The sequence below is a fragment of the Cynocephalus volans genome, chromosome 1, assembly GCF_027409185.1.
Source record: "Cynocephalus volans isolate mCynVol1 chromosome 1, mCynVol1.pri, whole genome shotgun sequence".
In the NCBI taxonomy this organism is placed as follows: Eukaryota; Metazoa; Chordata; class Mammalia; order Dermoptera; family Cynocephalidae; genus Cynocephalus; species Cynocephalus volans.
The window spans coordinates 122,952,592-122,968,804 of record NC_084460.1 but is presented as its reverse complement, the minus strand read 5'-3'; the positions used below and the strand labels follow the sequence as shown (position 1 = coordinate 122,968,804).

Here is a 16,213-nt window from a genome sequence, read left to right as displayed (position 1 = left end):
GAGATGTTCTAACCAAAACAAAGAATGCCTTTTAATTGTTCAAGTCTACTTTTGTGTTTTTAAGGTTTATAGTTATCTTCAGATAGAAGGTTTCTTGTTAAATTTGTTTTCTTTTTTCTTGCTATTGTAAATTAGTTTGTTTCATCCACTATATCTTCTGATTATTTACGTATATGAATGCTTTGACTTATCCTTTCATTTTTTAAATTAAGGTATAATTTACATACAGAAAATTTATACTTTTTAGTGTACAGTTCAGCAAGTTTTGACAAATGTATATAATTGTATAACAGTCACCACAGTGGAGATATGAAAGAGTTTCATAACCCTCCAAAATTCTTACCAGTCCTTTTGTAATCAAACTCTTGTCACTCAAGGTGAGCCCCTGGTAACCACTAATCAGATTTTGGTTCTTACAACAGAATGTCATATAAATGGAACCATACAGCACATAGTCTTAAGAGCCTTGCTTTTTTCACTTAAGCATAATACAATTGAGATTATCCATGTAGTTGTAGGTGTCAATTGTTTGCTATTGCTTTCTAATTATATTCCATTGTGGTCTGAGAACATACTTGTATTATCTGAATTCTTTTAAAATTATATATTGAGATTTGTTTTATGGACACAATATGGGCTATCTGGGTAAATTCCCATGCACACTTTAAAACAAAGCACATTCTGTTTTTATTGGGTTGAATGTTCTACAAATGTCAATTAGGTCAAGTTGGTTGATAGAGTCAAGTCCTCATATCTTTGCTGATTTCATATCTACTTGTTCTATCAATTATTGAGAGAGGATGCTGAAATCTCCAATTATAATTGTGGGTTTGTTTATGTCTCCTTTGGGTTCTATCAGTTTTGGCTTCATACATTTTGAAGCTCTATTAGGTATATAAATGTTTAGGATTGTTACTTCCTCTTGTTGAATTGATCCATTTGTCAGTATGAAATGAAACTTTTACCCTTGGTAATATTCGCACTGAAATCTACGAGGTTTCTTTCTTTTAATTTTTTTAAATTGTGGTATAATACACATAACATCACATTTACCATCTTAACCATTTTTAAGTGTACAGTTCAGTAGTGTTAAGTATATTTACATTGTTGTACAGCCAATCTCCACAACTTTTTCGTCTTGCAACACTGAAACAATACATATTTCTCTTTTTTGTGACTGGCTTATTTCACTTAGCATAATGTCTTCAAGGTTCATCCATGTTGTGGCATGTGTCAGAAAGTCCTTCCTTTTTAAGACTGGGTAATGTTCCATTGTACGCATGTAATACATTTTGTTTGTCCATCTACCTGTCGATGGACATTTGGGTTGCTTCCGTCTTTGGGCTATTGTGAATAATGCTGCAATGAACATGGGTATACAGATGTCTTTTCAAGATTCTGTTTTCAATTCTTTTGGATATAGATCCAGAACTGGGATTGATGTGCTATATGGTAATCCTATTTTTAATTTTTTGAAGAATTGTCATGCTGTTTCCCATAGTAGCTGAACCATTTTACATTACCACCAAGAGTGTACAAGGGTTCCAATTTCTCCACATAGTCCACATACTTGCCAAAACTTATTTATTTTCTTCATTCCTTTCTTCCTTTTCCTTCCTTTCCATCCCTTTCCATTCTTTCCCTTTCTTTTTATGGCAGTTATCCTAATGGGTGTAAGATGATATTTTATTGAGGTTTTGATTTTCATTTCCCTGATAATAAGTGATGTTGAGCATCTTTTCATATGTTTGCTGGCATTTGTAAGCCTTTCAAGAAATGTCTATTCAAATCCTTTGCCCATTTTTTAATAGGGTTGCTTTGTTGTTGTTGAGTTGTAGGAGTTCTTTATATATTCTGGTATATATACAGTATCACACAGAATAGTTTCACTGCCCTGAAAATCCTCTGCTATTCATCCCTCCCTCCCCTTTAATCCTTGGCAACCGCTGATCTTTTTACTATCTCTATAGTTTTGCCTTTGAATATCATATACTTGGAATCATACTGTATGTAGCATTTTCAACTTGGCTTCTTTCACTTAGCAATATGCATGTAAGGTTCCTCCATGTCTTTTCCTGCCTTGATAGCTCATTTCGTTTTAGCACTGACTAATACTTTCTCATATGGATATGCCACAGTCTATTTACCCTTTCATGTACTGAAGGACACCTTGGTTGCTTCCAAGTTTTGGCAATTATGAATAAAGCTGTCATAAACATCCGTGTTCAGGTTTTGTGTGTACGTAAGTTTTCAGCTTATTTGGGTAAATACCAAGGAGCATGATTGCTGGAATGATATAGGAAGAGTATATTGAGTTTGGTAAGAAACTGCCAGAATGTCTTACTGCCAGTAGCTATACCATTTTGCATTCCCACCAGCAATGAATGAGTGTTCCTGTTCTTCCACATCCATGCCAGCATTTGGTGTTGTCAAAGTTCTGGATTTTTGTCATTGTAGTAGGTATGGTGCTATCTTACTGTTCTAATTTGCAACTCCCTAATAACATACGATGTTGAGCATCTTTTCATATGCTTATTGCCTGCTGTGTATCTTCTTTGGTGAAGTGTCTATTTAGATCTTTTGCTATTTTTAAATCAGGTTGGTTGTTTTCTTACTGTTGAGTTTTAAGAGCTTTTTGTATATTTTGGATAACAGTCCTTTATCAGATATGTCTTTTGCAAATATTTTCTCCCAGACTGTGGAAAGATGCATTTTAAAGCATAACATGCCAATTTCCTTATCATTTTTTTCGGTATTGTCTTTTTATTTCATTTTATCAAATTTTCTTAACAACTAATGATGTTGAGTATCTATTTTTGCCTTTACAGGCCATTTGTGTAACTTCTTTTGTGAAATTTCTATTCAAATCCTTTCCTGATTTTTAAGTTGGGTTGTTTTTTTTATGTTGAGTTGTAAGAGTTCTTTATATATTCTACATACAAGTCCCTTATCAGGTATATGATTTGAAAATATTTTCTCCCATTCTGTGGATTGTCTTTTTGCTTTCTTGATGGCATTATTTTTCTTTATTTTCACAATAAGTGGCTATATTATTTGTAAAGAATGACTTTTTTCTATCTTTTCCATTTTTATATTTCTTCCCATTTTTCCCCATCTCTTTTGATGACCAGGAAGAGTTCCAAATAATATGTTGAATAGAAATAGTGACAGGATACATATCTGATTTTTGTTTTATTTTGGTTTTTACTACTTCTAAGGAGAGTAACTCTCATATTTCTTTACTTGAGAATACTATTGACTTCTGAGTTCAGAATAATCCTCTTTATCATGTTAAGGGAAAGTAACTTTATTTCTCTTTCAAGGATTAAAAGCAATGAAAAATGGAGGTTAGAGTCTCTATTCTCCCCTTTCTTTGTGATAAATGCCTGCCCATACCCAATTTTCTCTGTGAATATGCAGCATTTTGTTTTTTGGTTATCTCAGTGGATTGCCTTTTCATTATGCAGTAATAGAAGCTTCTTTCTTTTCAGTAGCAAGTTGTAGCTCTTTGAATTTAGATCAGTGGATGAGCACCATCATTCATGGTCATGTTTGTTACTTTTGCCCCCATGATTTGGTGAGTAAATCTGACTTTTACAAAGTGTAATGTTTAACTTTACACAATAATTTAGCCAGAGTTACTATTTTCCTTGTTATTAAAAAATGATAAGGCAACGAGTGAGATCTGTTTTCTTCCAAAGTATTTTAAATGTCAGAAAGTAATATAAAGGCCAAAGCCTTTCAAGTCTCAAATCAGATATCAAAACTAACATCTTAAGTGTTTCTGTCTCCCTAAAAATTGATAAGTTGGAAGATCTGGGTTCAAAAGGAATACTTTTCCGGAAGGTTTCAAGATGGCGGCGGCTGCGGCGGCTGGCGCAGAGTAGCTGAGGTGGAAAAGGCGGCCACTGGGCCTCAGGCAGCCAGGAAACTTGTGGACCTTCCTCTTGCCGTCTCTTAAGGGAGGACCGCTGCTGGTGGTCGGTCGTGGGGGCTGACCGCCACTTTGCCCTCGGCAGGAGAGGCTGCCTCATTTACAGGCAACAGCTTTGAAGTGTGGAGCAGGAAAAGAACTGTTTCTTAGCTGCAAAAGCGAGTCTCGAAACAGGGAACACGGCGCCAGGGCTGCTGTGGATGCAGCCAGGATCCCGGAGGCTGGGGCCGCACTGAAGGCGGCCAGCTGCCCTATTCATAATTCGAGGTTTCAGGCCGGCATTAAAGATTCCTGGGAGCGCCCAAGCCACTCCACAGGACTGAGCAAGCAGCCCGAGGCGGCGGGAACCGAGAATGGGGAAGGCGACAAACCAGAGGCAGAGAGTGAGTGCCCAACCTGGCACAGCCCTGTGAGTGACCCCTGGCCCAGCCCTGCTGGGGGGCTGACGCCCACCCGGCTTCTGCCTGCATCACCGGCCCACTCACCGCCCCGGGGCTGCCTCCATTTTCTCAGGTGGTGGCAGCTCCGGCCTGGCTCGGCTCCTCACTGAGCCTTCCCACTTGCTTGCCCCGGTGTGGGGCTTCCCGGGGCCTGTGGGCCGGCCTCCCCTCCCATTCCCTCCGCGGTTCTCTGGCAGGGCTGGTGGCGTGGGGCGTCCCCGGCCAGTGTTGGGAGGGCAAGGAAGTATGGGCGGGGCTGACTGTCACTCCACCACACCCTGGACTCAGGTCCCTGGTAAACTTCCTGTTACTGGGAGGCAGATACCATCTCAGCGGCCACCAGTTCGGAAAAATGCCTTGCCAATTTCTGGTTGGGAATAGTGTGGTAGGAGAGTTCCCAAGTCCACTTAAACCTCCAAGAGAGCTGTCTGCAGGCGGGCACTGGACTCGTCCGGGCCGGGGGGATACAAAGGTGAACCGTGTACTGCGGGCTCCTCCCCCGAGGAGCTCACGCTCTGCTGTGGGAGATAGGACAAGTACACAAATAACCGTGATACCAGGAGGAAGGTGATAAGTCCTGAGAAAGATCTACACAGTGCTACAAAGGCACCCAGAGCGACCGGTCGTCTGCGCCTAGCAGAAACCTGGTAGACTTCCTGGGAGAGGCAGTGCTGAGCAGGGTCTTGAAGGCCCAGCTGATAGACGAGGGTTGCAGAAGACATGTCCCAGCCCAGCCCAGTGCGCACAGAGCAGGGAGACGTGCGGCCAGGGAGGTGGAGACTTGACAGAAACCACACACCCTGTGGGGTTGCCACTGCACGATCCAACAGCCAGGGCCAGAGCACACGGAACAGGGAGAAGTCCTGCACGGGAAGTGAAAGCTCAGCAGAGATCACACACCCTGTGGTACGTGATCCACCAGCCCAGCAGAGTCAAAGCTGACCAGAAAAGTGGCTCCCCGGAGAGGCCCAAGACCCGAGGCAACCATACACACAAGGTACTAAAGGCCAACTGAGTAGTCACGGAGGTAGCCATACGAAATTGGCAACCACAGCAACATCTTAGTTAGTCAATAGTCTCAAACCGGTGGACTGTGAAACCCCCTGCCACAATGAATAAACATCAAAAAAAAGATACCAGAAATACAAAAAATCAAGAAAGTACACCACCAAAAGTTAATAAATCTCAAACTCTAGATCCTATAGAACAAGAAGCCCTTGAAATGACTGACAAGGAATTTCGAATGATAATTCTAAGGAAACTGAATGAGATACAAGAAAACTCAGCTAAACATCATGATGAATGAGGAAAAGTATACAGGATCTGAAAGAGGAAATGTACAAGGAAATCGATGTCCTGAAAAAAAATGTAGCAGAACTTGCTGAACTGAAGAAGTTATTCAGTGAAATAAAAAACACAACGGAGAGTTTAACCAGCAGGCTTGTCGAAGTTGAAGAGAGAACCTCTGAACTTGAAGATGGGCTGTTTGAAATAACACAAGCAGACAAAAAGAAAGAAAAAAGAATCAAAGACATTGAAGAAAATCTGAGAGAGTTATCAGACAACCTTAAGTGCTCAAATATCCGAGTCATGGGTTTTCCAGAAGGGGAGGAAAATGGAGATTCCATTGAAAACATATTCAACAAGATAGTGGCAGAAAACTTCCCAGGTATAGGAAAAATCACAGATCTTCAGATCCAGGAAGCTCAACGATCTCCAAACGTATTCAACCCAAAAAGGCCTTCTCCAAGACATGTTATAGTCAAACTGGCAAAACTCAGAGACAAAGTGAGAATCTTAAAAGCTGCAAGAGAGAAGCGTCCAATCACCTATAAGGGAGCCCCAATCAGGCTAACATCAGACTTTTCATCACAAACCCTAAAAGCTAGAAAGGAATGGGATGATATATTCAAAATACTAAAAGACAAAGATTGCCAGCCAAGAATACTTTACCCTGCAAGGCTATCCTTCCAAAATAAAGGGCAAATAGTATATTTCTCAGACAAACAAAAACTGCGGGAGTTCACTACCACAAGACCACCCTTACAAGAAATCCTCAAGGGAGTACTGGGTTTAGTTCCTGAAAAATAACTACCACTGCCATAAAAACCCAAGAAAAATCAATACCCACTAGTATAATAAAAATGGCATTCATGAAGAGAAAACAATCAAACAAAAATGCTATCTACAACCTAAGCAACCAACAAACACAGAAACCAAACAGTAAATCAGAAAGCAAGGAACAAAAGACACCTAAGACAACCAAACAACCAATAAAATGCTAGGAATACATCAACACCTTTCAATAACAACTCTTAATGTAAAAGGCTTAAATTCCCCAATCAAAAGACACAGACTGGCTGACTGGATCAAAAAGGAGGACCCAACTATATGCTGCCTACAAGAGACCCACCTCACCCATAAAGATTCACACAGACTAAGAGTGAAAGGATGGAAAAAGATTTACCATGCAAACAGAAAAGAAAAATGAGCTGGAGTAGCTATTCTTATTTCTGACAAAATAGACTTTAAACTAAAAACCATAAAAAGAGACAATGAGGGACACTACTTAATGATAAAAGGACTGATCCATCAAGAAGACATAACAATCATAAATATGTACGCACCCAATGTTGGAGCAGCCAGATTTATAAAACAAACTCTATTAGACCTAAAGAAGGAAATAGACACTAATACCGTAATAGCAGGGGACCTGAACACCCCACTGTCAATACTGGACAGATGATCTAGGCAAAGAATCAGCAGAGAAACACAAGATCTAAACAATATGCTAGACCAATTGGAATTGGCAGATATCTACATAACATTCCATCCAACAACCTGAGAATATTCATTCTTCCCATCAGCACATGGATCATTCTCCAGGATAGATCACATATTAGGTCACAAATCAAGTCTCAATAAATTCAAAAAAATTGGAATTATCCCATGTATTTTCTCAGACCACAATGGATTAAAACTAGAAATTAATAACAAACGAAACTCTGGAAACTATACAAACACATGGAAATTAAACAGCATTCTACTTAATGACATATGGGTCCAGGAAGAAATCAAGCAGGAAATCAAAAAATTCATTGAAACTAATGAAAATAATGATACATCATACCAAAACCTGTGGGATACTGCAAAAGAAGTATTAAGGGGGAAATTTATTGCATTAAATGCTCACCTCAGAAGAATGGAAAGATGGCAAGTGAACAACCTAACACTTCACCTTAAAGAACTAGAAAAACAAGAACAATCCAAATGTAAAGTTAGCAGACTGAAAGAAATCATTAAGATCAGAGCAGAACTGAATGAAATTGAAAACCAAAAAACAATTCAAAAGATCAACGAATCAAAAAGTTGGTTTTTTGAAAAGATAAATAAAATTGACAAACCATTAGCATGGCTAACAAAAAAAAGAAGAGAGAAGACTCAAATAACAAAAATTAGAAATGAAAAAGGCGATATTACAACTGATTCATCTGAAATACAAGGAATCATTCGAGACTACTATAAACAACTATACGCCAATAAATTTGAAAATCTGGAGGAAATGGATAAATTTCTGGACACACACAAGCTCCCAAAACTGAACCATGAAGATGTAGAAAATTTGAACAGACCAATAACAATAAAGGAGATTGAAGCTGTTATCAGAAGGCTCCCAACAAAGAAAAGCCCAGGACCAGATGGATTCACAGCAGAATTTTACCAAACATTCAAAGAGGAATTGACACCGATTCTTTACAAACTATTCCAAAAGATTGAAACAGACGCAAATCTCCCAAACTCATTCTATCAAGCAAACATCATCCTGATACCAAAACCAGGTAAAGATATAACCAAAAAAGAAAACTACAGGCCAATATCCTTGATGAATATAGATGCAAAAATCCTCACTAAAATACTAGCAAACAGAATACAGCAACACATACATAAAATTATTCACCACGATCAAGTGGGATTCATCCCAGGGATGCAAGGTTGGTTCAACATACGCAAATCAATAAATGTGATGCACCATATTAATAAAGTCCAACACAAGGACCATATGATCATCTCTATAGATGCTGAAAAAGCATTTGATAAAGTTCAGCACTCATTCATGACAAAGACCCTCTATAAGTTAGGTATAGAGGGAAAGTATCTCAACATAATTAAAGCCATATATGCCAAACCCACTGCCAATATCATCCTGAATGGGGAAAAGCTGAAAGCTTTTCCTTTAAGAAGAGGAACTAGACAAGGATGCCCACTCTCACCACTCCTATTCAACATAGTGTTGGAAGTACTAGCCAGAGCAATCAGAGAAGAGAAGGAAATAAAGGGCATCCAGATTGGAAAAGAGGAAGTCAAACTGTCCCTGTTTGCAGATGACATGATCCTATATATCGAACAGCCTAAAACCTCTACAAAAAAACTGTTGGAATTGATAAATGATTTCAGCACAGTAGCAGGATACAAAATCAACACACAAAAATCAGTAGCATTTCTTTTCTCCAGTAGTGAACATGCAGAATGAGAAATCAAGAAAGCCTGCCCGTTTAGAATAGCCACCAGAAAAATAAAATACTTAGGAATTGAGTTAGCCAAGGAGGTGAAAAATCTCTATAATGAGAACTACAAACCACTGCTGAGAGAAATTAGAGAGGATACAAGAAGATGGAAAGATTTCCCATGCTCTTGGATTGGAAGAATCAACATAGTGAAAATGTCCATACAACCCAAAATGATATACAAATTCAATGCAATCCCCATCAAAATTCCAAAGACATTTTTCTCAGAATTGGAAAAAACTATCCAGACATTTATATGGAATAATAAAAGATCACACATAGCCAAAGCAATGCTGAGCAAAAAAAATAAAGCTGGAGGCATAACACTACCTGATTTTAAGCTATACTACAAAGCTATAATAACCAAAACAGTATGGTACTGGCATAAAAACAGACACACTGACCAATGGAATAGAATAGAGAATCCAGAAATCAACCCACACACTTACTGCCATCTGATCTTTGACAAAGGCACCAAGCCTATTCACTGGGGAAGGGACTGCCTCTTCAGCAAATGGTGCTGGGATAACTGGATATCCATATGCAGGAGAATGAAACTAGATCCATACCTCTCACCGTATACTAAAATCAACTCAAAATGGATTAAGGATTTAAATATACACCCTAAAACAATTAAACTTCTTAAAGAAAACATAGGAGAAACACTTCATGAAATAGGACTGGGCACAGACTTCATGAATACGACCCCAAAAGCACGGGCAACCAAAGGAAAAATGAACAAGTGGGATTATATCAAACTAAAAAGCTTCTGCACAGCAAAAGAAACAATTAAAAGAGTTAAAAGACAACCAACAGAGTGGGAGAAAATATTTGCAAAATATACATCTGACAAAGGATTAATATCCAGAATATATAAGGAACTCAAACAACTTTACAAGAAGAAAACAAGCAACCCAGTTAAAAAATGGGCAAAAGAGCTAAGTAGGCATTTCTCTAAGGAAGATATACAAATGGCCAACAGACATATGAAAAAATGCTCAACATCACTCAGCATCCGGGAAATGCAAATCAAAACCACACTGAGATACCATCTAACCCCAGTTAGGATGGCTAAAATCCAAAAGACTCTGAACGATAAATGCTGGCGAGGTTGCGGAGAAAAAGGAACTCTCATACATTGTTGGTGGGACTGCAAAATGGTGCAGCCTCTATGGAAAATGGTATAGAGGTTCCTCAAACAATTGCAGATAGATCTACCATACGACCCAGCTATCCCCCTGCTGGGAATATACCCAGAGGAATGGAAATCATCAAGTCGAAGGTATACCTGTTCCCCAATGTTCATCGCAGCACTCTTTACAATAGCCAAGAGTTGGAACTAGCCCAAATGTCCATCATCAGATGAGTGGATACGGAAAATGTGGTACATCTACACAATGGAATACTACTCAGCTATAAAAACGAATGAAATACTGCCATTTGCAACAACATGGATGGACCTTGAGAGAATTATATTAAGTGAAACAAGTCAGGCACAGAAAGAGAAATACCACATGTATACTCACTTATTGGTGGGAGCTAAAAATTAATATATAATTCATACACACACACACACACACACACACACACACACAAAAAAAAAACGGGGGTCGGGGGGAAGAAGATATAACAAGCACAACTACTTGAAGTTGATACAACAAGCAAACAGAAAGGACATTGTTGGGGAGGGGGAGGGAGGAGGGAGGGAGGTTTTGGTGATGGGGAGCAATAATCAGCCACAATGTATATCGACACAATAAAATTAAAAAAAAAAAAAAGAATTTAGGTTTATATAGATGTACAAATTCATTCAGATGTGTACTTAAGATTAGTACACTTTACAACACTGAAGCCCACAGATATGTATAATCAATTATGTTTCAGTTTTTTAAAAAGGCAACAGCAACAACAACAGCAAAAAACTACATAATCCTTTTAAAAATTTATAAATTAAAGAGTTTTTTTAAAAGTACAACAACAACAACAAAAAAAAAAGTAATACTTTTCCGAAGAGTGGATAAAATGGAAAATGGAAATGAATGGAATAGATAAATTTGCAGAAGATGCTTCACAAGCCTCGCTTTTGGTTGAATTTCACAATATCCAAGACACCATGACTGAGAACGTGCTATTCTTGCTCGTGGAGTCTATCAGTGGCCTGTGAGAAGTCAGTGGTGACTTCAGGTGGAAATAATGCTCACTATTAAAGTTGATGTCATTGCTTTTCTCAAAAATATTGGTAAGACAGACAATAGCTCTTAACCTTTCATTTGCAAATTGTGGTTGCATCTTACTTTGAGATTCCACACATCCCACAATGGGTCTTCTTTAAAAGTTGTGCTCTTCCTAACTCCCATTAAGGGAAAACTGTAAGGAAATATGTATCATTACTTCTGCTACTACGAGTGGCTACCATTTATCAAGTGCTTGCTCTATGCCTATCACTGTGCTGAGCTTTTTACTTACCTTACCATATAACCTATAGCTCTGTGAGATAGGTGTCATTATTATGCCCATTTTACAGATGAAGAAGTTGGGGCTGAGAAAGAATTAAATGACTTGCTCACAGTCACACAACTACTGAGTATTTGAATCAAAATTCTAAATTACACATTCTGACTTCTGAGGGTATTTTCTTAACCACTATGTAGGTGCCCTCAAATTTCCAGTGAGTTTTAATAGAGATGGGACTTTATTTTCATGATAATGACATGTCCAAATAGAGATCAAGGTGTGGCGAAGTTTGTAGGGAGGGCAGAGAGAAATCAGATTTAGGAAACAATATTATATTATAATCATTATTACTAGTAACAGATTACAAAGTGGCTGTACATATTTGATTACATTTGAGAAATAACTGTTGATCTTTGTTCTCCAAATGGTCTCAAACTGGAGGTCATTTTAAAGATACCTATGCATTCAGGGTCAGCAATGTAGGGTAGGTTGAAGTTGACACTGAAATATAACTTTATGTAGATATTTAGCACCTAAATTTTAATTCTTAGTTATAACCTATAAATCAAATTACTTTTTAAAGTCTATTTATTCTAATAGGGAATGAAATTACAGTACCAATAAACTGATTTTTATTTGTAGATATCAGTGCATTTTTTAATGTTGTGATGGACACCATAGAGTTCATCAACTTCAGATTTTCCCAAGACTTCTGGAACTGACAAGGACCATTAGTATTGAACATAAACCACCTGTTGTTGAAAATAATCACATAACAATTTTCTTTGAAAAATACCAAAAATGGAGAAGAAGGAATAACCAGTGTCCAGTATTTCCCAGAGGAGAGTTCAGCCTTGGTTGTTTTCTGACTATGACGGTAACATCAATTTCTTTTCCTTCTTGATGTTCAAGGTGATTATTAACCATTTGATGCATGAATGAAGTCAGATTAGGAGCCACAGAGGTGATTAGGAAACCCATTAAAGCCACCACATTCTTACCAGGATATGCTATGAATTAACTCAAGCTTCGAACAGGTCTCTGTGGAGATCTAGCTAAAAGAATTGTAAGGGTTTTTTTGTTTTTCATTTTTGCAGTAGCAAAAAATCAAACAACAGAAAACCTCCCTTGACCCCCATTTTCCTGTAGTTCCTGCTTCATTTCTTTGCTTCCCTTTGCAGCAAAAGTTCTCAATCAAGTTTGTCTATACTCATCCCCATTTCTTCTCCTCTCATTCCTTCTTAAATTCATTCCAGACAGGCTTTCACCCCCAGCATGCCACCAAAACTGCCTTATCAAGATGATGAATGACCTCACATAGCTAAACCTAACAGCTGCTCTTCATTCCTCATTTTGCTGATCTCTTAGCAACATTCCACAGAAATGGTGGGTCCATCCTCCTAGATACACTTTCTTCACTGCTGCCAGCATACCACACTTTAGGGTTTTTTCCCTAACTCAGTGGCTACTTGTTCTCAGTCTTCTTTCCTCGTACATCTTCTTTCCCCCTTTTTAATGTAGGGCTCAGTCCTTGGTTCTTTTCTCCTCTTTGCCTACACTCGGTCCCTTGGGGATCTAATGGATTTAAATACAGTCCGTGTGCCCATGACTCCCAGTTTATATCTCCAGTCAAGACTCTGTCCTGAATTCCATTGTCTACACTCACTGCCTAGTAGACTTCTTTACTTGGTTGTTTAAAAGCATATGACATAAACATCACATGGCCAGAATCAAACTTCTCACCCTCTGCACCTACCCCACCAACCTGCATTACCCACAGTCTTTCCCATCTCAGTTGATAGCAACTCCAGCCTCCTGGTTGCTTGGGCCAAAACCTGGAAGTCATCTCAACTCCTTTCTCTTATACCACATGTCTAGTCCTTTAGGAAATCCTGTTCATCTTCAAGTTATATTCAGAATCTGATCATTTCTCAAAGAACATATTAAACATTTGGAAAATTGAGTGAACCATTTTAAAAACAGTAACATTTTTTGAAGGACTTATTGTGCCATGTAGTAGCTTATATATTGGGTAATATAACCAAATAAATACCATTTTTAATTGTCATACCTCACCTGCGCATCCCCTGGCAACTGTGATCCTGATGAAGAGGTGGTGAAGCCAAAAAGTATCCCTAAAACTATAGGTGGGAATTGAAGACTGGGGGGAAGTGAGTGAGGTCAACAGGAGAGAAGCAGATATGAGGGTACTTCCAAAAGGTCATGGAAAAATTCATATTATCTTTTAATTATTTCCATGAACTTTTTGAAGTACCCTCATATTAGGATCTTCCTCACATGGCTTCACTGGAAACCAGTCAGGCAGAAGAATAAAAAATTGAAAGGCTATCTAGAAAGAAAAAGAGCTTAACTTTTTTTTTTTTTTTTTTTGTCTTTTTCGTGACTAGCACTCAGCCAGTGAGCACACCGGCCATTCCTATATAGGATCCGAACCCGCGGCGGGAGCGTCGCTGCGCTCCCAGCACCGCACTCTCCTGAGTGCACCACGGGGTCAGCCCAAGAGCTTAACTTTTAATTGGTGTCTTAGTCTGTTCAGGCTGCTATAGCAAAATACCTTAGACTGGTAGTTTATAAACAACAAATTTATTGCTCACAGTTCTGAAAGCTGAGAAGTCCAAGATCAAGGCATCAGCAGATTCAGTGTCTGGTGAGGACTTGTTCTCTTCTTCGTAGATGGCACCTGCTATGCATCCTCACATGGAAGAAGGGGCGGAAGGTTCCCTCAAGATTCTTTTATAAGGGCATTAATCCAATTCATGAGGACAAAGCTAATCACCTCTTTAAAATCCTACCTCTTAATAGAACTACAATGCAGATTAGGTTTCAACATGAATTTTGGAGGGATGCAAACATTCAGACCATTAGCACTAAGGCAAACTCCATCCTGGTATTCATCACTGAAATATCTGATTCTTAGTACAGCAATGAATTAATACCACTGAGAATTTATAATTGGTAGTTTGCAAGACAAATGTTTAGGGCTGGTCTCCCTCACTTAGCGGACTTCCACTTTAAACCTGTAGAATATTCTATTGGTCACACAGCCAACTCTGACATGACATGGAAGGAGACTATACAAAAGCTCAATGATCAGGAGGTAGGAATCACTGGGCACTCCCAATAATTTCTTACTCACACAATCCAAAAATATAAGCTTCAAGACAAGCTCCCTTCATCACCCTCTACTTTTATCCAGATTGTCACACCTAAGCCTTCTATATGGAAATTCTAGAGCACCACTGCTCTTTAAATCTCAAAGGTATAGATTTAAATCCTTGTAGAATTTACTAGCTGGATGGCAATGGCAAAGTTTCTTTCTTTCTTTCTTTCTTTTTTTTTTTCAAGATGACTGGTAAGGGGATCTTAACCCTTGACTTGGTGTTGTCAGCACCACGCTCACCCAGTGAGCAAACCGGCCATCCCTATATGGGATCCAAACCTGTGGCCTCGGTGTTATCAGCACCGCACTCTCCCGAGTGAGCCATGGGCCGGCCTTCAAAGTTACTTTCTGACATTTCCTCATTTAAAAAATAGAGATAAAATTTATTTTACAGGCTTATTGTGAAGATTAAATTAAGTGGGATAATATTTATAAAATATGTAACACATAACAGGTATTCAATAAATAAAGTTATTACAATTATCAAATCAAGAACAAATGGGAAATGCAAGTTACAAATTTGATGAGAAGTGACAGATGTGAATTATGTTTTGGATAGTCATGTGTCTCAGCATATATAGGCATAAAGTGCCATTATTAAATGATGTTTAAATATCTGTGTCCTTCATTTTGATGTTGGTATCATCTCTGACATAAAAGTACTGTAATAAACTATTTTTACTAGTGAAATGTATTTGAAAACAGGCTAGTGAATTCAATTAAGAAAAATATGGGGATGTTGAGGGGAGGCAAAACAGTTAACCAAGATGTAAAATCAGACACTAATTGACCCGCCTCCATCTTAGGGCAATTATAGTTATTTTAAATTTTAGCTTTAAACTTAAAAAAAAAATAGCTTTATATTAAGCATAAATATGTTTTACTATAGTTCTCCCCAATAGTCATTGTTCTTCCTTGTAGAGTTGTAGAAATAAATCCTTTAAAAGGTAGCCCTTCAAATGTTTAAGAACAACTATTATGTCCTGCCCCTGCATCCCACCCTACTTATGCAAATTAAATACACTCAATTCCTCTTATATATTTTCATGTGACATGGTTTTGAGTCCATTCACAGCATCAGTTTCCTTATTCTGAACAAATCTAGTTTTCATAATCCCTTGCAAAGTTCGGCACCTTGAACTAAATACAATCCCCCAGGTGTTGCCTGTTTTTACCAGTGCAAGGTGAAATAAGATGATTATGGACTAAACATTCTTGTTATGATGTTTCTATTAATATAACCCCAAAATTCATTATTACAATTTAAAAAAATAAATGGACTTTGGTTTTAGAACAGTTTTAGGTTTACAGAAAAATATAGCAGAAAGTAGAGAATTCCCAAATACCACCCCCTGTCCCCCAGTTTCTGCTGTTATTAACATCTTGCATTCATGGGATACATTTGTTACCATTGATAAACCAATATTGATACATTAACTGAAGTCCATAGTTTATATTAGAGTTCATTCTTTGTGTTGTACAGTTCTACGGGTTCTGACAAATGCGTAATGTTATGGGTCCACCATTATAGTATCATGCAGAATAGTTTTACCGCCCTAAAAATCCTTTGTGTTTCACCTGTTCATCCCTTCTCGCCTCTTACTGAGCCCCTGGAAACCACTGGTCTTTTTACTGCTGC

At 38.3% G+C, this 16,213-nt stretch overlaps 1 protein-coding gene across 1 annotated transcript in view; it reads left to right on the top strand.

Moving 5' to 3' along the window:
• Window positions 1–16,213, top strand: part of PARP15 (poly(ADP-ribose) polymerase family member 15) — a 42,921-nt gene that overhangs the window by 972 nt on the left and 25,736 nt on the right. The gene's annotated exons all lie outside the window — the stretch shown is intronic.